A 22,851-nucleotide genomic window follows, 5' to 3' on the forward strand; every position below is an offset into this window, starting at 1 on the left:
TCACCTCCCCAAAAATTTTAAAGACATCAATCCATTGTTTACTGTTCTGCACGGTTTATGATGAGAAGTTCGCTTTGATGCTGAACATTGTTTCATATGTAATCTATCTTTTATCTTTGTTTTAAGGAATTTTTAAATATTATTTTTGTCACACACCTCTTAGATACTCTAATACTCACCCTTCTCTTTTTCCTATTTGTGTTTTAGTTTGAGCAATTTCTATCGATCTAGTTTTGAGTTAACTGACTCTTTTTTTTGGATGTGTAAGTCTAATGATAAAACTGTTAAAGGCAGTCTTCATCTGCTACTTCTTTAAAAATATCTCTAGAATGTATTTCTGACTCTTGTAGTTTCCATATTATGCTGAAACTCTATGTTCATGTTTATTGTCCACCTCTACTATTACAGATTTTAGCACATTATTTATTTTTAATTCATAAATAATTCCAGCACATAAGTTAACTCTGAGTCTGTTTTTGTTGACTGGTTTGTCTGTTTATAGTGGGTTGTTTTTGTTTGTGCTGCTTTTTTATATGTCTCAGCATTTTTGGCTAACAGCTCAATATCATTTGTGAGACAGTAGAGATTATTATCTATACTTACAAATAAGGACCTTTCTTCTGGTGCTTGGGGTTGAGTTGAGTCAATGTAATCAGGAGTTAAGCTAGGTTTTGGTTTTCCTGTTGCTGTAATTATCACTGGCTTCAAATTCTTAAGGTGTTACCCTGTACTTAGTGTGGGGATTCGTTTGTCAAAGGATTTTTCTCGTCATTCCCTCTTCACCCTAAGCTTTCGGCATTCCCTGTGCACCCAACCACTTACCATGTCTCTATCCATGTTCTGGTCTCTTCCCCAACAGTAAGGGAGAGTAATTACTGCTTTTACTGCTGGTAGTTGGAGGTGAAAGAGTTCTTGTCCTTCTGATCTAGCCTGAGACCTACACATTCTCTTTGTTCTCAAGTTTGAAAGAGGAGCTCCCTCAGTCATTTGCTTCTTCTCTGTGTTACGGACTGAATGTTTTTGCTCCCCTCCACCTCAAATTCATATATTAAAGTCTTCACCCCTAATAACAAGGCATTAGGAGATGGGACATCAGAAGGTAATTAGGGTTAGATGAGGTCATGAGGGTGGAACCCCCATGATGAGACCATTGTCATTATGAGAAAAAAAGAGAGACCAGGGCTCCCTCTCTCCCTATGCCATGTGACAGCACAGTGAGAAGGTGGCTGCCCAAAAGCCAAGAAGAGAACCCTCCCCACACACCAACCATGCTGGATCTTGATCCTAGACTTTCCTGCCTCCAGAACTGTAAGAAACCAAATTTATGTCATTTAAACCAACAGCCTATGGTGTTTTGTTGTAGCATTCTGACCTAACTAATACTCTTAGTATTAGAGATTTCTAATGCTTCTGCCCAGGATGGTTACCTTCTTTCCCTCAAGAGCAGAGAATCTATTCTTTGGTAATTTCCCAGGCACAAAGGATCTTCATCTGTGTCCTGGCTATAATAGACTTTCTTTTTTTTTACCTTTTTTTTCTGGAGGCGGAGTCTCACTCTGTCGCCCAGGCTGGAGTCTGGTGGCGTGATCTTGGCTCACTACAACTTCTGCCCCCCCAGGTTCTACAAGCACTCACCACCATGCCTGGCTAATTTTTTGTATTTTAGTAGAGATGGGGTTTCACTGTGTCACCCAGGCTGGTCTTGAACTTCTGAACCCAGGCAATCCACACACCTCAGCCTCCCAAAGTGCTAGGAGCCACCATGCCCACTCAATAATAGACTTTTCTTCCCTTCCCACAGAGGAATTGTTTTTCTTTTTTATTCTTTCCTTGTCATTGTTCTTCTTCTGAGGAGAAGGAATAGGGCAGGTCTTTGCTTGAGGCTGATTCAAGAACAAGCCCTATGACTCACTGATAATACAAATGTAGGGAAAGTGCTTAACCTCTGTAAGCCTCAGTGTCTTCGCCATTTAAATTGGGAAAGTAATAGCTTCTACCTCTAAGACTCTCCTGAGTACTGGATCAGATAAAAGCCTGTAAAGCATTAAAAATAGTTCCCTAACACACGAAGTACTTACATCTTTAGTATTCAGTAAAAATATATTTATTATATTACATTATATTATTATATGGATTTCAAAATGTTCATTTACTTCTAGCCCCTTCATCTGTTTTGCAATGAACCGATGCTATTTTAAAACCATTCAGTGCTTATCTAAAGCAAGGAATAACAAGGCTTTTGTGTCTGTGATACGCTTTTAATACAGAGCAGGCTTATTCTCCAAAAAGAATCATTCCAGAAAATTAAAAATCACTTAAAAATTGCATAATCCTAATTTATTCCTCATAAAGGGTAGCAGGTGTAGCCATTAATTAGTCAAAGTAACCTAACCACTGTAATAACTGAATCTGTACATTTTAAAGCTCTACCCTTGTAACGAGTCATTAAATCTCTTATAACTGCTATTGTAAAGTGGGCACAAGTGATATTTCATTATTATATTTGTATACATTATTATTATCAAAATTCAGCTTCTCACCAAATAGCAAATTTTATATTAAACTAGAGTTTCTGCCTAATATTCCCAGAGGCTATTATTTAAATTTCAAATAATCATACATTATGCTTCTAAAATATTTTCAAGCTGCCCCTAAACTTGGAAGAACTTTTCTTCTTGCATAGGCAGACATGGAACCAAGTTCAGGAAGGTGAGACCCTTGAATTTCCTTTCTTATACAGGCTAATGGGGGCCTGGACACAAATCTAAACTTTGGGAGAGTTCAGGACAATTTTAGAACCTACATAATCTCCCTCATCTGACCTGAAGAAAGTTAGCTTAGCATCAACATGGCACTCCCTACAGCTTCTGAGGTCCCTGAGCAGTAGATTAGCCTTTTCAAACACACACACACCTACAGACGCATGCCCATGCATTTTGACAACAGTAATCCTCTTCAGCTGTTGATGGGTCTCTGAGACTTATATCTGAGGGAGTTCTCTAGAAGGAGAATATCTTTTCACAGTTTCAAACTCCATTCTAAAGATCAAGAAATTGGTACTATCCAATTTTGCTTAGAGGATAGAAAAACAGATTCTAGCTCACCCTCCTGGTAAGAAATTGGCCTAACTTTGTGAAAACCTTTTAACAGTATTTGTAACTTTAAAGTGTATACTAATTTACCTTCAAGGACATATCCAATTTATATTTTTCAATAGCAACCAACACTATATGCACAAGGATATTTATTGCTGCATTATTTGAAGGAAATACATTTGGAACAGGTGTTTGTGCAAAGCAACATTAGCCATGTAGAATAAATGATGAATATTTACTCATGTGGTAATGGTGGACTTATTCATTCATTTAACATATTTTTATTGGGGATTTATTAAGAGTCAGGAATAGTTCCTGACATCAGAGTTGCTACTCTGAACACTTCTCTCTTGGAGCTCATCCCATAATGGGATGGAAAGGGCAATATGCAATCAACAAATAAATAGACACAATGATTTCAGATAGAGGCACAAGCTATGAACGAATTTCAAGGGTGATGTGGTAGAAAATGACGGTGTGGAATAAGTTGGACTGGAAGGCTGCTTAGAGAAGGCCATGCATCTGAGGGGAGGCCCGATGCTGAGAACGAACTGACCACGCCAAGATCTGGGGAAAGAAGATTCCAAACCCAAAGAATCAGAGCAGATGCAAAGGCCCCGAGGCTGGAGAAATGGGAAGAAACCAGTGTGACTGGCGCACAAAAGCCAGGGGTTACTCTAGCCAGTCTTAGCAAAGGGAAATGAAAAGGCATATCTAAACACAGTCATACAGCCTGCAACTTCCAACCTGGCTCATTAGCTTAGAGAAAGCCCAGTGTGCATCGGTGTCTCAGAATTAACCTGGACAGCACCATCAATGCTCCGCAAGGGCTCTGGAAGCAGTGTAGAGTGCCAAGGGAAGTCAGATTCTTACCCTTGAAGACCCACTGAGTACCAGGAGAGGAGTCTCATGCACAGGGCATGTTCAATAAATGGTCCCACCAAATGATCAACCAGTTCTAGTAAACTCTAACAAACGTGATCACAAAAGGTTGCACAGTTTAGGTCCATATTACCGGAAAGCCAAGGTAAGGGCACCTGACCCTTAACCTTTTCTGACCTTTAAAGCATTATCAGATGTATTTACCTAAATAATACTGGAGAGGCTAGACACTTTCCAATGACTGGATTGACCCTAATGGTTTGTTTTTCGGCCTTTAAGTTAAAATTCTCTAGGCCTGAGTTTAAAATAATAATAGTGTTCTACGTGTGACTTTTTGTTTTTATTACAGTTTTGATTCTTTTAAAATTTTTAAGTCTTGATAATGAGCTAATTTCTCCTCTATTGGAAAAGTCCATACATGAGCAGGGGGGCTTTGGGCTCTGCGGGATGGGTCAGCAAGCTGGAGACCCGGGAGAGCTAATAGTATAGTTCCAGACTGAAAGCAGAAAAGAAACCAATATCCCAGTTCAAATGCAGTTAGACAGGAAAAATTCTCTCTTACTCCAGTTTTGTGCAGGTTTTAGTGCATTGGGTGAGGTCCACCCATATTGGGAAGAGCAGTTGTTTTATTCAGTGCACCAATTCACATTTTAATCTCATCTAGAAACACCCTCCTAAACACATCCAGAATGATGTTTCACCAAATATCTGAGCATCTGATTGCCCTGGCAAGTTGACCTGCAAAATTCACCATTGTAAGCTCTAAGAGTGTGCTATAGTTTGCCTCCAAAATTCATGCTGAAACTTAATTCCCAGTGCAATAATATTAAGAGATGGTGCTTTTAGGGGGTCATTAGTTCATGAAGACTTCTCTCTCATGAATGGGATTAAGGCCCTTATTTTAAAAAGGTTTCACACAGTGTTCAGCAGCTTTGCCTTTCTGTTCCTCCCGTATGTGAGAACACAACAATTCATCGCCCGTGGAGGACATAGTGTTCAAGGTACTATCTTAGAAACAGATGCCAAACCTCCTGGCAGTTTGGTCTTGGACTTTCTAGCCTCCAGAACTATGAGAAGTACATTTCTATTGTTTACAAATTACACAGTCTCAGTTATTTTGTTTTAGGAGCACAGACTAAGACAGGGTGGAACCTAAAATGTATTTCACCCCCAAATACCTTTTTCTCTTTTAATCCTACACTTTTGCTATCAACTGGGGCTTGTGCAACGGAATGACTGAATGAGCCAGGCAGGTGATATTCATGACAGATGTAAACCTGGTTTCGAAAAAACAGCACAGCTGCGATGGTGCAGGGCCAGTTGTGTACCTAATCCTGATGTCATGGGCACTGTTGGAAGAGAATTCCTATGAAAGTTTGATGCATATTGTGTTATGCTCTGCTCAAAACCCTCCATGGCCTCTCATTTCATTTCAGGTAAAAGCAATCAGATTATTGATAAGGGCCTAAAATTAAACCTAACCTGCTCTGATCCCCTTCCTGCCCTAAATTCTAACCTCTTTGATTTCCTTCTACTGCTCCCCACCTTTCAGCCCTACCCAATGTACTCTAGTTACTCAGTCTTCAGCCCCTCCAGAGATCAAACTGTTGCCACAAATTATATTATTAACATAGACAATCTGGTGTGGTCCAAGGTAGGTCAAGAGCCAAAATCAACTTTGAAAAGTACAGGGTTTGGACAACATAAGCCTGTCGAGTTAACCCTTATTTCAAAATCCAGTTATTGGCTCTTTACCATTCCTAGGATGAGCCAGAATTGTTCCCACTAAAGGCTGTTGCATTTGTTCTTTCTTTCATCTGGAGCCCTTGTCCACCCAGAGAGACACATCGTTATGCAATATGAGTTACGCTCTGGTGTTTCTGTCTCTCCTTGGGGAGAGATATTAAGTTTAGTCATAAATTTGCTACGTTTTTTTGTTTTGTGTTGTGTTTTTTTTTGCCTTAGGACTTACAAGCACCTGAAACATAGCATTTGTTTAATCATTTATTGTCTGTTTCCTGTCTTCTAGAACGGAAACTTTCTGGGGGCAAGGATTTTTTATGTTCACTGCTCTGTCTCAGAGCTTAGACCAGTTCCTGAAACTTGAGAGATAACTAATGAGTATTGGTGGAACAAATGAATGAACAAATAAGTGAATGAAAATGGAAACTGTCATGAACTGATAAACTGCAAATCTATTCCAGGGGCCACCTGTACTGTATGTAGATCAGATGAAACGTGACTATGATTTGAGGGCAGATCAAAGGCTGCCAGGTTGCAGCATCTGCACTGTCTTTCCAAGGAAACAATCAACTAATTAATCAGTACCTCTTAACCTCCTGTGCTTTGCCCAAGTCGAGATGCAGTTGTGTGGAGAGGGAGGAAAGGTACAAAATGTACAGAGGCAGTGGGAGACTGCTTCAGCCTGCAATGAGCTCACTCTGCTTGGATTCACCACACAGAAAGGGAAAACAAATTAAGACTGTAAATATGAGATAATGAAAAGGTGGCTCAGGGGCTGATTTCTATGAAGGGACAAATTATATTGGTCTCATGTATAATTTTTTTTTTTTTTTGAGACAGTCTTGCTCTGTCACCCAGGCTGGAGTGCAGTGGCTCAATCTCAGCTCACTGCAACCTCTGTCTTCCAGGTTCAAGCAATTCTCCTGCCTCAGCCTCCTGAGTAGTTGGGACTACAGGTGTGTGCCAACACACCCGCCTAACTTCTTGTGTTTTTAGTAGGGACAGGGTTCACCATGTTAGCCAGGATGGTCTTGATCTCTTGACCTTGTGATTCACCCGCCTCAGCCTCCCAAAGTGCTGGGATTATAGGCATGAGCCACCATACCTGGCTACAATCTCATGTAGAATTTTTAGAAATTGTGTTCAGTAGTCCTCAAAATCACCCTCGGGTTCAATAATTTGCTAGAAGGATGCACAAAACTCAGGGGAAAAAAAAGCCGTTATATTCCTAACTATGGTTTCCTATAGCAAAATGATGCTGATTAAAATCAGCTAAGTTAGAAGGCATATGGGATAGAGTCTAGAAGAGACTACACACCAGCCTCAACCTCTCTTAGCAATTATCTAAGTCAATGGACAAGAAATATTGCCAACCAAAGAAGCTCACCTGATCCTTGATGTTCAGAGTTTTTACTGGGGGTTGGCCACATAAGCATGCATGTGGCTGACCCTAGTTACTCAGTCTTTAGCTCTTCCAAAGATCAAACTGACACCGTCAATTCATTATTAACATAGACTACTATCTGGTGTGGCCCAAGGCAGGTCAAGAGCCAAACCCCATTTAGAAATGCCCAGGGTTTGGACAACAAAGGCCTGCTGAATTGACCCTTATTTCTAACTTCTTAAAAAAAAAAAAAATTGGAGATCTGTGACACCAGCCCTGTACCTCCACAAGGCAACTCTCAGCTGGCTGAGGAGCAGCTGTCCCCACTTACATTTCACATCATCTGCTGGGCCCCCTGGAGATGTGGAGGTGACACCTTGAGGTAATCCAGGACCTTTCCTATCTAAGTGCTGGCAGAGAAGCCAAGATGAAGGAGGAGCCAACACGGCCTGAAGCAGCAGGGAAGGCTTCCTGCAGGAGAGAAAAATGAGGGGAGCATGGGGAATGGGAACAATTCCTCAAAACTATCCTTCAAGTACAGAAGATTCCATTTTTTTAGCCAGCAAACAAAGCTGAGATTTTTATTCAGAAATTTTTGTAAGGAACTGGAAATGTTTCTGTTTAAGCTCACTTATTTTTCTGTTGCCTGCTGGCCACAAATGAAAAGAATAAATTGACTTAACAACATGCCATGTTGTGCATGGTCATTTTTTCTATTTGCATTTTCATTTGTTTTGATTACAAAGATGTATCATGCCAAAATTTTCAATTTAACTATGCTTCAATCTTATGAATCCACTTTCAAAGATGGCTGTATGTCAGACCCAGTCTTAACAAAAGATGCTGAGACACAATAATGAAAAAACTGACATGTGACAAGCAGAATGAGCTCACAACCTGAGGGCAGAAATGGACATTAAACTATTAGTGACTTGTATAAGGAGCCCTGCCATTCCACCAGTATTGAGTTTGGTAGTTCAGCTCCAGGAAGGGTAAGGTTAATTGAAGTATGTTAGGTTATTGGGCCCAATGTGGAGTCAGGTATAGGAGAGAGGCTGGGAAAAGTGAGAGTTCCAGAAAAGAGGGTTGGGCAGCATCACAGAACAACCCAGAACAGGGCTTTATTATAAGTCTCTGTATCCATTAAAATCTGAGAAAGCTAACAAAAATGTGTAATAATTTTTGTGCTTACATTTAACAAATTAATATATTTAATTAATTATTGCTTCCTTTAAAACATATGCTCCATAATATAATGATGGTCTTTTGAGGTAAAGTTACATGACTACATGTGAGGCTTTATGTGAGTTTTACAGCCAGTTTAGACCTAATAGTACACTCTGGAAAACTGAGTTGCCTAGCCACAACTCATATCGAATCATTCCAGTCAAATATATGTCATCTCAAAAATGCTGATTGAAACCAGAATCTTAAAAAAATAATAATAAATTATCATTAAATGTAAAACTGTAGCATCTTTACCTAGAACATGAAGGCCACAGAACACGCTGTTTTTGTAAACATCTGTCTGTGACTAATTCACAGACACATCAGAAGGAACCTGGGCCCTCTCTTTTTGTTGTAACCTACAGGGTGGGATAGAATCATCATCATATTATCACTTTCCACAACACTATCATCCTATTCAGCATGCAGGTTTCAGGGGCACCCCTGGAATCAGTTAACAGTGAATCATTTATATTCACAGGTGCTGCAAAGTTTGTTTTCCAGATACTGTTTCATGGGAGGCATCTAGCGCTTTTTAAATTCTATCCAAGGCCCATGTAAAGTGACCAAATTCAACGTCAAAATGAAAGGGATTTTCTTTTCCCTTTTCCAAATTTAAAGATAGGGTCTCTCTGCATGGAAAACTGAAATATTAATGATTTCTGTCTAGTTTTAGCTGTAAGCTTACAAGATAGGACTCTTACTTGCTACAGTGTTCTGATCTAATGGAAATGGAAGTAGAAGTTTCTTCCTATCACCAAATGCAGATGCTTTGACAGTTCCAAGTTAGGACTCACCACCCCTCACTTGAGAAGTCAAAGGCAGATGCCCCTCAAGTACCTGATTGGCTCCCTTCATTTCCAAAATGCTACTTAACGCATGCAGCCTACCCTGCCAATCAAAGCAAGACTCTACCAGAAAGCCAAAATAATAATGCCTTCCAAAGAAATGAGTTGATATCATTCAGACTTTTGTTGCAACTCTTTCGTGCATCAAAACATTTCCATTCAGTGGCTTGTCCCCTCGTGTTCCTTCTCTTTCATTCCCAAGATGACAGCTTGGTAATAGAGAAGAGATTTGGGGCTAAAATGTTCAGTAAGTGTTAATGGATTGACCGAATGCTGAGGGAAGATTCTCATGTTAACGAGCGTCTTCTTGCAGTTTCAAAAAAGGATCTCTGAAAGAGGCAACATTAGGAACAGTCACAAAATGTCCTTGCATCACCTGACAACTGCAGGCAGAGACGGTGGTCCTCTCGGGTTTTTGATGATGATGTAAATTGGACTCTATTTCAAACATCATCAATTATTTTAACCGTGCTAAGCAGAGCTTTTCAGAGTTTCCTCACCCTTCTTCATTTTCATCCTGTGCGAGGTTGCTGAGTAAGAAGAGAAAAGAGGAGTATGGGAAGAAGCTCATCTGCTCATAATGCTGCCTGTATTTTCAGATCTGAGAGCTAATGCATATTTCCCTGGGAATGTTAGAATAACGTTCAGTGCGCATGTGCACACACACACACACACACACACAGAGAGAGAGAGAGAGAGAGAGAGAGAGAGAGCTGTTCTGTGCCCTCCTGCTGGGACTTCCTTCAGGACCCACCCTACTCATGGTCCCCTCCACCTCTGGGTCCCCACCTTCCATGGCAGGTCCCTCCACCAGCAGCACTGAGGTGAAAAACCAGCTCTCTAGTCCATTGTCCAACGTGGAGACAGAGAATTTGGCCATCCCACCCCACCTATGCCTCAATGCTTGCTGTGGCTGCTTTCCTGATGGCTTGTTCCTTCCTTTCCTCCGTGTATCCACTCAAACACCCCCCGCTTTATTTTATTCCTTCAAACGTACCACTCAATATATTACATTGCACTTTTAAATACATGCTTAATCTCTATTTCCTTTTGGTAGAATGTAAATTCAAAGAAAGCAGGGATCTTATCCACTGCTATAGTCCAGGACTTTTTTTTTTTTTTTTTTCTTTTTTGAGATGGAGCTTTGCTTTTGTCCCCCAGGCTGAGGTGCAATGATGCAATCTCGGCTCACCGCAACCTCCACCTCCTGGGTTGAAGTGATTCTCCTGCCTCAGCCTCCTGAGTAGCTGGGATTACAGGCGCCCATCATCACACCTGGTTAAGTTTTGTATTTTTAGTAGAGATGGGGTTTCACCATGTTGGCCAGGCTGGTCCCAAACTCCTGACGTCAGATAATCCATCCACCTCGGCCTCCCAAAAAGTTGGGATTACAAGTGTGAGCTGCCGCACCCAGTCCCGGGACATTTTACAACCACTGTCCTCAAATCTCAGCATGTATCAGAATCCCATGGAAGCTTTGTCAAAACAGAGATTGACAAGCGGGCACAGTGATTCATGCCTGTAATCCCAGCACTCTAGGAGGCTAAGGCAGGTAGATTACAAGGTCAGGAGTTTGAGACCAGCCTGGTCAACATGGTGAAACCCCATCTCTACTAAAAATACAAAAAAAAAAAAAAAAAAAAAAAAACTAGCTGAGCATGGTGGCAGGTGCCTGTAGTCCCAGCTACTGGGGAGGCTGAGGCAGGAGAATCATTTGAAACCAGGAGGCGGAAGTTGCAGTGAGCCACGATCGTGCCATTGCACTCCAGCATGGGCAACAGGGTGAGACTCCGACTCAAAAACAAAAACAAAAACAAGAAAAGCAGAGGTTGTCAGGCCCCATCCCTAGGGTTTCTGATGGAGTAGGTCCGGGGTGGTACCTAAGAATTTTTGTTTCTACTAAGTTCCCTGGTGATATTGATGCTTCCGGTCTAGGAATCACACATCTAGAACCACCACTTGAATGATTGTTGGCCCATGGTAGGTGCTTAATAACTATTTGTAAAACAGATAAATGAATGAAGGCCTTATGTCTTCCCGATGACTGATAAACCTCTGTGGACAGACCCAAGAGATAATTGCTCTCTTGCACAACATGCTGTCTCCCAGGCCATCTTTTCCATGGATCTAAGTGCAGGTCACACCTGGCCTGGAGAAACCAGGACTTCATTCCCAGCACCCTGGTGAAGCCCTTCCCCCAGAAAGGTAACTGCCATCACAGCTACAGCAAATCATTTTACCACAGATGGTTATGGCTGAGTTTAGTCTTTTAATGCCATCATCGATGTTCCCCTCAGGAGGACTTTCTATTTTATGTTCAAGGAAGAATAGCATCACCCTGCTCATAATAACAAAAAGCGAGAAACATCCTAAATATTCAACAACAAAGAAATAAGTAAATGATGGTACAACCATATGCTAGAGTATCACTCGGCCGTAAAAATTATGTTTACACAGATTGTTTTAATAGCTGTGGTAAAATGGTTTTTATGTAATACTACAAATAATAAAGCTGGAATAATATTCTCCTTGGAAGCTTGCTCCAGCTGGGGTAGGGGCAGGTGGCCTTGCTCTGCAAATGCAGCACTCAATAGCAGCACAGAAGCAGCAACCCTTGTACCCATGAACATGCACATTTTGTGTATTTCCTTTTCCAACTGGAGGATGTTGTTTGGTTGGATGCAAGGAGGACAGGCAGAGACAATGCAATGATAGAGAGGAGCCGGGCTGGCATGCATTTCCCATCTGACTCTGGACTAAATTTAGTTCCTCTATTTAGAGGAGAGAGGACCTGCTTTACACTAACATAGAAATGATAGTTAACTTTTATTGTGCACTAACCATGTGCTAGACATATGTTCTAAGATATACATACATATTAATTACATTCCATTTACTCAGGGATCCAATTATTTCAAGAAAGCAAATAGACTGGTTTTCATCAAACACTTTGTGTGGCTATGGGAACAAACAGGGCTGCTATTTATCAAATACATTTATGTGAATATGCTAGTTAAGAAAACAAAGATCCCTCTCTTGTGAATATTCCGATGGAGGGAAAAAATATGATACATCATAAGTAACTAAATTATAAGGGACATTAGAAAGTGACAAGTGCTATAAAAATAGGAAGCAAGGCAGGGAGAGAGGGTGTTGATACCACTTGGGTGATTTTAAATAACAGAATAGAGAAAACCCTAATTGAAAAGATGAGATTTAGCTAAGACTTGATTTTGCAGAGGGAATTTATTGGTCTTGCAAAAAGAATGTTAAATTTCAAGACCCTGCTATGGAAGAAATCTTAGTGTATTCCAGAAAGTGCTGGGAGGCCAGCAAGGCTGGAGTGGAGTCATTTAGGGTAAGGGTAGTTGGAAGGGAAGTCAGAGGTAAGGCAGGCACAGCCCATGGACGATGCACCACCTGAAGCAAAGATAAAGATGTTGTATTTTACTCAGAGTAAAATGGAGAGCCATTAGGTTCGAGCAGAAGAGAGGCTAGGTGTGCTCAGACTTACATTTCCGAAGGATCGCGCTGGCTGCTGCATTGTCCCTAAAAAGGGGAAAAGTAGAAGGAAGGAGATCAGTTATGAGGCTGCCTCAGAATCCAGGTGAGAGATGGTGGATTCAGACCAGGTGGCGGTGGTTGCAGGGGTAGGATGTATTTGTGACCTATTGCTGCTGTAACAGATACCACAAGCAGTGGCTGAAAACAATGCAAATGTTTCCTCTTATGTCTCTGGAGGTAAGAAATCCTAAAGGCAAGGGGCTGGGAGGGTTGTGTTCCCTCTGGAAGCTCTAAAGAAATATGTGTTTTGTTTCCTTTTCCAGCTTCTAGAGACTAGAGATTGCCTGCATCACTTGGTTTGTGGCTCCTTCCTCCATCCTCAAAGCCAGGAGGATAGCATCTTCAAATTCTCCCCACCCCTAACTCTCTCTCCTCTGTTTCTATCATCACATTGCCTTCTCTGACTCTGATCCTCCTCCCTTCATCCTCTAAGGACCCTAGGTATTACACTGGACCACCTGGATAATACAGGATACTCTGCCCATAAGAAGAATATTCATCGCATCTGCAAAGCTCCTTTTTCCGTGGAAGGTAATAGAGTCACAGGTTCTGCAGTTTATAATAGACATTTTCAGAGGATCATTTCTGGCCTACAACAGGTGTGGTCAGAATCTAAACATATTTTGAAGGCAAAACAAAGGATATTCTGACAGGATGGATGTGGGGTAAGAAAAACCTGTGAGTCCCAGGTGACCAGGAGACTCGTGACCTGAGCAAGTGAAATGATGGAATCAATCTTCTAAGAAATGTCCAAGTGTGGTGGAAAGCTCAGGAGGGGGCTTGGGACTCTGCCTCTATGAGGGACCCAAACACCATTTGGGCATCCTATGTATAGGTGGCTTGGCAGCTTTGGGGAAGTGTGTACTCATTGATATTTTCATAATGGACACCGTCAGCAGGGACAGCAATGAGCTCTTCCTAGATGATGGCTGGTAAGAGATAAAGGCTAGTTTGTGGGCTCAGGTGAGAAGCCCTACTGAGATTTTATAGAAAGAAAACCCTGGAAATCTAAAGTGACTAAATTCTTATGTGACTAGGTAGGGACTAGGATTTGTTGTAATTTGGGGATACATATAAATATGGTTGCTGTCTGTGGCAACAGAATTGTGAGGGCTAAGTGTATGCATGTGTTCATGTGTGTGTATGTCCATGTGTCTGTTTTTGTGTGTGCTATAATCTCACCATATTAAGCTTGACATAAGAAAAATATAAAAGATTATGTCTACCACCAAAAAAAAATAGTTCATAGTTCTGGAAGGTGAGATTATGGGTAATTTCTATTTTATTTTAGACTAGTTTTCTAAATAATCCACAACATGTTATATAAAGGACTTATTTCCTGAGACTAACGTTTTTTGGAGAGGGCACATGGCAAAATGAAAATGATTAGTCTTACCTGGGCACAGATTGTGACCCTACTACTCACTAGCTGAACCATCATAAATACCATCAATTCCCACCTCTGTCACAAAGGGAGTTATTTATGGATGAAATGAGACAATATTTGTGCATCAGTTAAGGATCCTTTTGGCTACAGGTGATAAAACCTGGCAGCAGTAGCTTAAAAAACAAACAGGTTTAATTTCCTTGTATAGTAAGATCTATAGGAATAAAAGACTTTAATGTTGGCTCAGGGACTCAGTAATGTCTGGACCAAGACTTTTGATTTTTTTGTTGTCGTTGTTTGAGACAGTTTTGCTCTTGTTGCCCAGGCTGGAGTGCAATGGTGAGATCTCAGCTCACACAAATTTTGCCTCCCGGGTTCAAGCGATTCTCCTGCCTCAGCCTCCTAAGTAACTGAGCTGTGATTACCGGCATGTGCCACCACACCTGGCTAATTTTTGTATTTTTAGTAGAGACAGCTTTTCTCCATGTTTGTAAGGCTGGTCTTGAACTCCCAACCTCAGGTGATTCACCCACCTCAGCCTCCCAAATTGCTGGGATTACAGGCATGAGCCACAGCGCCAGGCCAAGACTTTTGATTTTTTTTGGCCCTTTGACTCACGATCACAAGATGGCTGCTGTGACCCAGCCATCATTGCCGTATTCAAGGCAAGAAGAAGGAGGAAGACAGAAAAGGACAGAATTATCAGCCAATCAAATGCTTTCTCAATTCCCCACAGAATAATTCTACTTCTTTCTCTTTAGCTAGAGATTGGTCACTGCACCTAAAGGCAATCAAAGGCAAAGGAGTAAGACAGTAAGATTATTTGGTCATCGCCTTACTACAATAACCTAATATCACTTCCTTGCACACTGAATAAACAAGCAGTGTGCCTAGTAGACGGGGGGCAATCTAGAAATGCTGACTCTAACTATTATCAATTTTGGGGGATACTTTTGCCTTTAATAAAGAAAGTTTGGGGGATTTCATGCTTTAAGAACAGTTATCTCCCTTAAGCATCCCCAAGGCAGCTGTTCCCATTATTTTCCAGTCATCAACACTTGATAATGGGTGGGTTTTGTTCATTCTGCTCACACTCCAGTTTTCATCAGCTGAAGCCGTTTCTTCTGGCCATGTCCAGTTGCATGAATAGCCTGGGAGTGTTTGGGGTTAACTTACTAGAAGCCACATGATTACTAAGAGCTCCTCAAGGATATTCAACCACAAAAGTTCCACCAGCTCCAACAGCAGAGCCATGAACAGCAAGGGGAACAAATCCCACAGCTGCTAAAGCAGGCTGCAGAGTCATCAGCAGCAGGTTTGTCCACATGGGGAGCCATGTCTGTTAACCTGACTCACACCACTATCTCTATCTCCTCCCATCTGGACCATTGCAAGAGTTCCCAGTCGCCCCCAGATCCTCTCATGCCTCTGCCAGAGCAATCCCATTAGAGAATAAATCAGAGCTTGCCCCTCCACTTGAAAGTCTTCGACAACACCCATTGCATTGGGAATACAATTTGCAAATAAAGAATCCCCGAGTGTGCGATGGACCCCAGCTCACACACCACCTCCACCCTCCATGTCCTGCCCCTTCCTCCTGCTCACTGTGCTCAGTCTCGGGGTTCCTCACTGGAGACAAAGCACCAGTCAGCCTTCAGGAAAGGGGACCTGGCTTCAGACACCTTCACGTAAGAAGACCCAAAATCCTAGCTGGGCACACAGGCTGGATTAGCATGGCTGACTGACTCTGACAAGAAAGCAAAATTTGAGAGGAAAGCTTGTTTTTGACCATTTCGGGAAGACGTGTGTGGGTCACAGGTAGGACGGCAGTGGCAGCTGCCAGCGCACGCGGCGTCAGAGCCACCGAGCCGTGACGCTCCTGAGCAATCCATCAACCCTGGCAGCAGGACGTTGATGCTGATGAAGCAGCCAGCGCGGGGGCAGGAATGAAAGATGCTCCCGTGCCTCCGCCTTGGCACCGTCTTCCTCCAGAAGCTGGGCAGCGGAGCATCTGCCTCCTCAGGTGGCACGGACGCTGCTCCCTGGCTGAGAGATGAATTATAAACAGGCTGAAGACACTCCCTTTAGGGGCGATGCTCTTCCTCACCCCCACCCATAATGCAGAATTTAATATGAGGAGGGATGAATGCAAATCTCTATTCACACGAAGCAGGAAAGCAGCTTTTTAAAGAACATTCATCAGGGAAGGAAGCATTGCATCATGTGGAGTTGCTTTAAAAGCCATGAGCAGGCCTGGCACAGTGGCTCACGCCTATAATCCCAGCACTTTGGGAGTCTGAGGCTGGCGGATCACCTGAAGTCAGGAGTTCAAGGCCAGCCTGCCCAACATAGCAAAACCCCGTCTCTACCAAAAAGACAAAAATTAGCCGGGAGTGGTAATGAACGCCTGTAATCCCAGCTATTCCGGAGGCTGAGGCAAGCTTGAACCCGGCAGGCGGAGGTTGCAGTGGGCCGAGATCATGCCACTGCCTCCAGCCTGGGTGACAGAGCGAGACTGCAAATCAAAACCACGTAAAAATAATAAGTAAATAAAACATGAAAACCATGAGCAATGCATCTAAGATAGAGAGAAGTACTTGGCAACGGTCCTCTGACTCACGCAATGCCCAGGAGCAGCCTCTGTCACTGTCATTTCCTGTGTCGTGGGGTTCACCAGCCAGGAGAAGATCTGGACAGCAGGCACCAACTGCCTCACCCTTATCCCTTCAAACCTGCAAAGAGCAAAAGCAGCCCTTCAGATAGAACGCCATGTGCTTATTCATTTACAGTCATTCAACGATCATTGACTGGGCTTGTATTAGCTGACAGGCCCTGGGAATATGCAGCAAGCGCAGCTCATGGAACCTCATGTAACTTAAGTCTTCATGCAACTTAATTCTTGTGTGATGTAGAGATAAATGAGCAATGTAATAATACTTTCCTTCCCAAATTAGGGTAAACAAAGAAGACAGGACACACACACACACAGAAATAGAAACAGAGACACAGACACAGACAGGGATGGAAAGGAACTTAATTGACCTTATCCTGTTGGTTAAGTTAAAAGTAAAATCCCAGTTAGTCAGGAGCAGCTCAGCATCCACCAAGCCTGTCATCACAGACTCCTCAATCCCGCTAGTACCCAAAAGACTTATTTAAGTGCTTCTATCCTTTACCCTGTAGAAGGAAAAGAACATAGTTCATGGAGAAGGGATGTATTTCACCTGGTAACAGCCCGTTTCAGAAACAGCTTAAAAGGCAGGCTCAGGCTGCAGAGGATGTGCAGATGGAATCTGAGACCCTGAGAATCAACCACTTCTCTCCCACCAGCAGGCTCCCCACTGGCCAGAGAGAGAAGGGAAGTGAGGTGAGAGATTTGCCAAACATTTCTCCATGGCTGCACCATCATATCAGCTTGAAAATCACTGACTAATTTGGTAACATGCCATATTCTTCCCAATTTTGATCATTACAGTGTGAGTAGGAAAAATCACATTCTTGTGCTTAGAAAACACGCTGAAGTATGTTTTTTGCAACTTGCTCCTAAATGGGTCAGAATATACGTACATAAACACACATAATGTGCACACACATACCTCTATGGAGAAAGAGAGGCAAAATGAGTGAGAAAAAAATGTTAACAATAAGTTTGAGTGATGTTATTCAGAATTCTTTGCATTGCCCTTGAAACTTCTGGGTAAATTTACAAAAGAATCAAAATTTAAAATTTAAGGGAAAAAAGAGGTCAATAATCCAGAGTCTACGAATAATTATTTTTTCCAATTGAATTCCGCTGTGTTGTGATTTTCGCTTTTTTCTCTGAAAGTACATAAACTGCTTAAAGTATCCGGGACAAAACCCGAAGGGAAGGTGAATGAGTTTCTTAGGGACCTGCCAATCTCCTCCCCGTGTCTGGGCCCTCACACATACGTGGTCCCCTCTGCCTGAAACTCCCTCTTTATTCCTTCTTAACCTGGTTGCCAACTTCTAATTCTGCACATTTTAATTCAATGTTGATTTGTTCAATTGAGGAATTCCTAGCCTGAATCAAAGCTAACTCATCCCTTACATCTTTTTTTTTTCTCTGAGACAGAGTTTTGCTCTTGTCACTCAGGCTGAAGTGCGATGGTACAACATTGGCTCACTGCAACCTCTGCCTCCTGGGTTCAAGCAATTCTCTGGCCTCGGCCTCTGTAGTAGCCAGGATTTCAGCTGCCCACAATGAAGGCCAGCTAATTTTTGTATTTTTAGTAGAGATGGGATTTCCCCATGTTGACCAAGCTGATCTCAAACTCCTTACTTCAGGTAATCCACCCATCTCGGGCGCCCCAAGTACTGGGATTACTTGGGGAGTAATTACATGGGCCACCACACCCGACCTGTCACATCTTTCTTACAGTACCTTGGATGGTCCTATCATAGCTTAGCCCCATGTGTAATTATGTGTTTATTTTGTGAATATTTACTTAATGTCTGACTCTTGCATTGGACTGAAAGAACTAAGAGAGGAAGGACTGGTTCTGTCCAGGGACTGGACCTGTTCTGTAGCAGGCAATTGGTGTGTACTCGGGAAATATTTACAGAATGAGTGAGGAGAATGCAAAGACTAAAGAAGAAAGGAGGTACAGAAAAAAAAGAGGAAGGAGAGGAAAGAGGAAGGGACTAGAGTCAAGAATTTTGAGAGACTGATATTTAAGGCTGTGTTCACCTCATCTTCTGCCAAGGCAGGAGTCTTAGAAGTGGCTATGACTCTTCTTTTTAATCTCATGCCCATATCTAAGTGCAAGATTATAGACTATCAAAGAAGGATTCTCTAGTGTCCAGCTGGAGGTGAAGAGTCCTTGTATTTGAGACTCTCCCGGCAAACATGAAGGGCTCCCATTTCTTCTTCCCAGTGATAAGCCCAGCAACACTGTTAGCTTGTAAGGAAGAGTTGTTACCCCATTGCCTACCCTTTGATCAGTATTGGATGTCTAGTTAATATCTCAAACGGAACATATCAAAAGCTGAACTGCACACACACACACACACACACACACACACACACACACACACGCAGTTTGCCTTCTACATCCCAATAAGTATCCCTCCACCTGTGAGTTGCTCGGGGCAGAAGTCTTAGAACCATCTTTGACTCCTCTTTTTATCTGCATGCCCCACATCCAATATTTCAAAAACCCCTGCTGGACCTACCTGGATTGCTGCCAGCCTGCCCTGTGCCACCATCCATCTTCTCTGTTATCACCCTATCTCCTAATGGCTCTTTCCGCTTTGCAGCTGCACTGCCTCCTGCATTCTGTTCTCCATCAGCAACCAGAGTAACCTCATTAAAGCATAGGTCAGACTGGGCTCCTCCTCTGTTTGAAACCCACCCATAGCTTCCATTCCACTTGAGTTGGGAATCCAAGTATACACCAGCATTGCAAAGCTCTATGGGCTATTCTTCACCCTGGGGTACCCTTGCTCACTCCTCTACAGCCACACTCGACTTCTCACTGTTCCGTCAATGCACCTCTGGGCATTTGCACTGGCTGGAATCTCAGCCAGGAGGAATCTCACATCAATATCAATATTGTCTGCCTCTCCCAACTAGATCAGCAATACCATCAAGATAAGAATTTGTGTATATTTTGTTCCAGTGCCCTATTCTAGGCAGCTAGAATTGTGCTTGGTACATAGTAGGTGCTTAGTAAGTATTCGCTTAATGGATTAATCAAGATCAGTATGGAACTGTCTCTCCAGCCACCCTATTAGAGTTCTCTTTGCCACAGAACCACACTCAAAGAAAGATGTGAATAGTTAGCTTCATTACACAAAACTTATTTCTTGGAAAATCAAGGTGAAGAGCATCTTGGAATTTCTACTAGAATCATATGCTATGCTGAGAATCAAAGGTCATCCACTTTTTCTAAAAGTTATCTTTTTCCCTAACATCTCTTTTATATCTTCTTACATTAGAGATTCCGTATCTTCTATTTCACTAATTATGCATATTTTTTATTGTCCTCTCCCTGTATCATCTGTTCCCTCCAGGTTCCTTTTTTCTGTTGGTTGAGTATAGCCTCTATATTTTCTTGTAGGTTTTCCTGAACTCTCAGGTAATTCTTGAAGGTCTCTTTATATGAGTGGTAAGGCACCATAAAGCTGTTCAGAAATTCTGTAAATGTGAGTAGGGATTTTGCTACAGGGAGAAAATATTTGAAAATCATATATCTGACATGGAACTTACATCCAGAATATATAAAGTATTCTTACAACTCAACAATCAAAATACACATATCCCAACCAAAAAACAGGGAAAAATAACAATAATATACATTTCTCTTACAAAGAGACTAAACTATATATTCAATGTCATAATCTTTAAGGAAATGCCAATCAAAACCACAATGAGATATCGTTTCAAGCCCACTGGGATGACTAGACTCAAAAGTTAGAACACCATACCGTGTTGATATGGGTTGGATGTGCACCCCCACAAAATCTCACTTTGAAATGTGAACCAGTGTTGCAGGTGGAGCCTAGTGGGAGGTGGTTGGATCAAGGGTGTGGGTCCCTCATGAATGGCTTAGCACCATCCCCTTGGTGGTGAATGAGTTCTCACTCAGTTAATTCACACGGCATCTTGTTGTTTAAAAGAATATGGAACCATCCTCCTCTCTCTCTTGCTTCTCCTGTCATCATGTGACGCACCTGCTCTCTCTTCGCCTTCCATCATGACTGTAAGCTTCCCGAGGCCCTCACCAGGAGTCAAGCAGATGTTGGTGCCATGCTTGTGCAGCCTGCAGAGCTGTTAGCCAGTTGAACCTCTTTCCTTCATAAAATACCCAGCCTCAGGTATTCCTTTATAGCAATGCCAGAATGGCCTAATGCCCATGAATTGCTGAAGGTATTTTAAAAAACTAGAAAACTGCTGGTGGAAATGTAAAATTGCACTGTCCCTTTGGAAAACATTTTAGCAATTCCTCAAAAAGTTAAACATAAAGTTACCATATGATCCAGAAGTTCCACTTCTAAATATCTTCCCAATAGAATTGAAACAAATGTTCACACAAAGATATGCACACAAATGCCCATATCAGCATTATTCATAATACCAAGAATTCAAACCAAATATCTCTCAACTGATGTATTGATAAACAAAATGTGCTTATCTATGCCATGAAATATTATGCCATAAAACCAAAGGAAGCACTGATACATGAGCTAACATAGATGAATCTTGCAAACATCACACAAAGCAAAAGAAGTCAGACACAAAAGGTCATATATCATATGATTCCATTTATATGAAATATCTGTAATGACAAAATCCATAAAGACAGACTGGTTGTTTCCAGGGGCCAGGGACTGAGGGACTGGGAAGTGACTGCTAACGGGGTAATGAAAATTTCAGAATCAGATAGTGGTGATGGCTGCACAATTCCGTGAATGTGTGAAAAACAGCAGAATTGTGTACTCTTAAAGGATAAATTTTATGTTATGTGAATTATAGCTCAATAAAGCCACATTACAAAAACACTTAAAAGCATGTCTAATAGATATTTTTGTGTCTACCATCATTTTTCTTAAAAGTCGTGACAACTCCTCTGTTGTGAGTTTCTAAGTGACTGCCTATCTTGCCCACAAGAGATTAGAGGAAGCCTAAGGCCTGCAGCATTCTACACTAGGAAGTACTTATCACTTCTCCATGGTTTCCCACAGCAACTCCAGGCCCACAAATTGGAAAAATGATGCTCCACAAACCTTCTGCCTTATTTTACCCTTGGTTAAACTTAAACCAGAGATGCAATTCATTAACCTGTGCCATGAAATGGTGTTGACATTAGAGCATTTATTTTATAAATAGAAATATACACTCCATCTCTGAGCACAGTGGTTCATGCCTGTAATCCCAGCACTTTGGGAGGCCCAGGTAGGAGAACTGCTTGAGGCCAGGAGTTTCAGACCAGCCTGGGCAACAGAGCAAGACCTCCTCTGTACAAAAAATAAAAAATTAGTACAGTGAGGTGGCATATGCCTGTAATCCCAGCAACTCGGAAGGCTTGGGTGAGAGGAGCACCTGAGCTCAGGAGTTTGAGGCTACAATGAACTATGATGGCACATTGCAGTGAGCCTGGGCAGCAGAGTGAGACCCTGTCTCTAAAAAAAGAAAAAGAAAAGAAATGCATTCCCCTGGATCCTAATTCTGAAGGATTTTCCACCTCCAGTTGTAAGAGGTGGCACATGTGCTGATGTTGATGACAAATGGTTGTCACAGGGTGCATCTCCAGTCTTTGTCATTGTCATCCTCTCACGAAAAAGAAATCCCCCACAGTCTGTCAGGACAGGAAGCTGCTCTGACATACGTTCCAATCCAAATGATAAATCTTCCTTGCAAAGATTTCAACCCCGAGCCAGGGATTCTCAGCTCCAGCTGCACACTACAATCACCCAAGAAGCTTTTTAATAAAAATATCAATTGGGCCTCATCTCAGAGCAATTGAATCTGAATCTTTGGGGATGAATTCTGGGCATGATTATGTTTTAAGGCTCCTAAGACTATTTATTCCATTGTGCAGCCAGGGTTGAGATACGCTAATTGGGCCAAAAGCAAAATCAACACAAAACATATTTGGTCATTATGTGGGTCCATTTCATAAAGGGGATGCATATTTCAAGGTTTTATTATTTTGTTTTGTTAATGTCAGCAGTACTCACTGATGTCATTCTCATTAATGC

General features: G+C 42.0%; 1 long non-coding RNA gene across 1 annotated transcript in view; it reads right to left on the reverse strand.

Annotated features, from left to right (window-relative positions):
* Positions 1–12,514: 12,514 nt before the first annotated feature.
* Positions 12,515–22,851, reverse strand: part of LOC141585044 (uncharacterized) — a 55,237-nt gene continuing 44,900 nt past the window's right edge. Inside the window, exons 2-3 of the long non-coding RNA XR_012518313.1 lie at positions 16,751–16,862; positions 12,515–16,176 (exon numbers count right to left, since the gene is read on the reverse strand). This is a non-coding gene — a long non-coding RNA (uncharacterized LOC141585044). The remainder of the gene's footprint in view (positions 16,177–16,750; positions 16,863–22,851) is intronic.

The sequence above is a fragment of the Saimiri boliviensis genome, chromosome 7 (genome assembly GCF_048565385.1).
Source record: "Saimiri boliviensis isolate mSaiBol1 chromosome 7, mSaiBol1.pri, whole genome shotgun sequence".
Lineage (NCBI taxonomy): Eukaryota > Metazoa > Chordata > Mammalia > Primates > Cebidae > Saimiri > Saimiri boliviensis.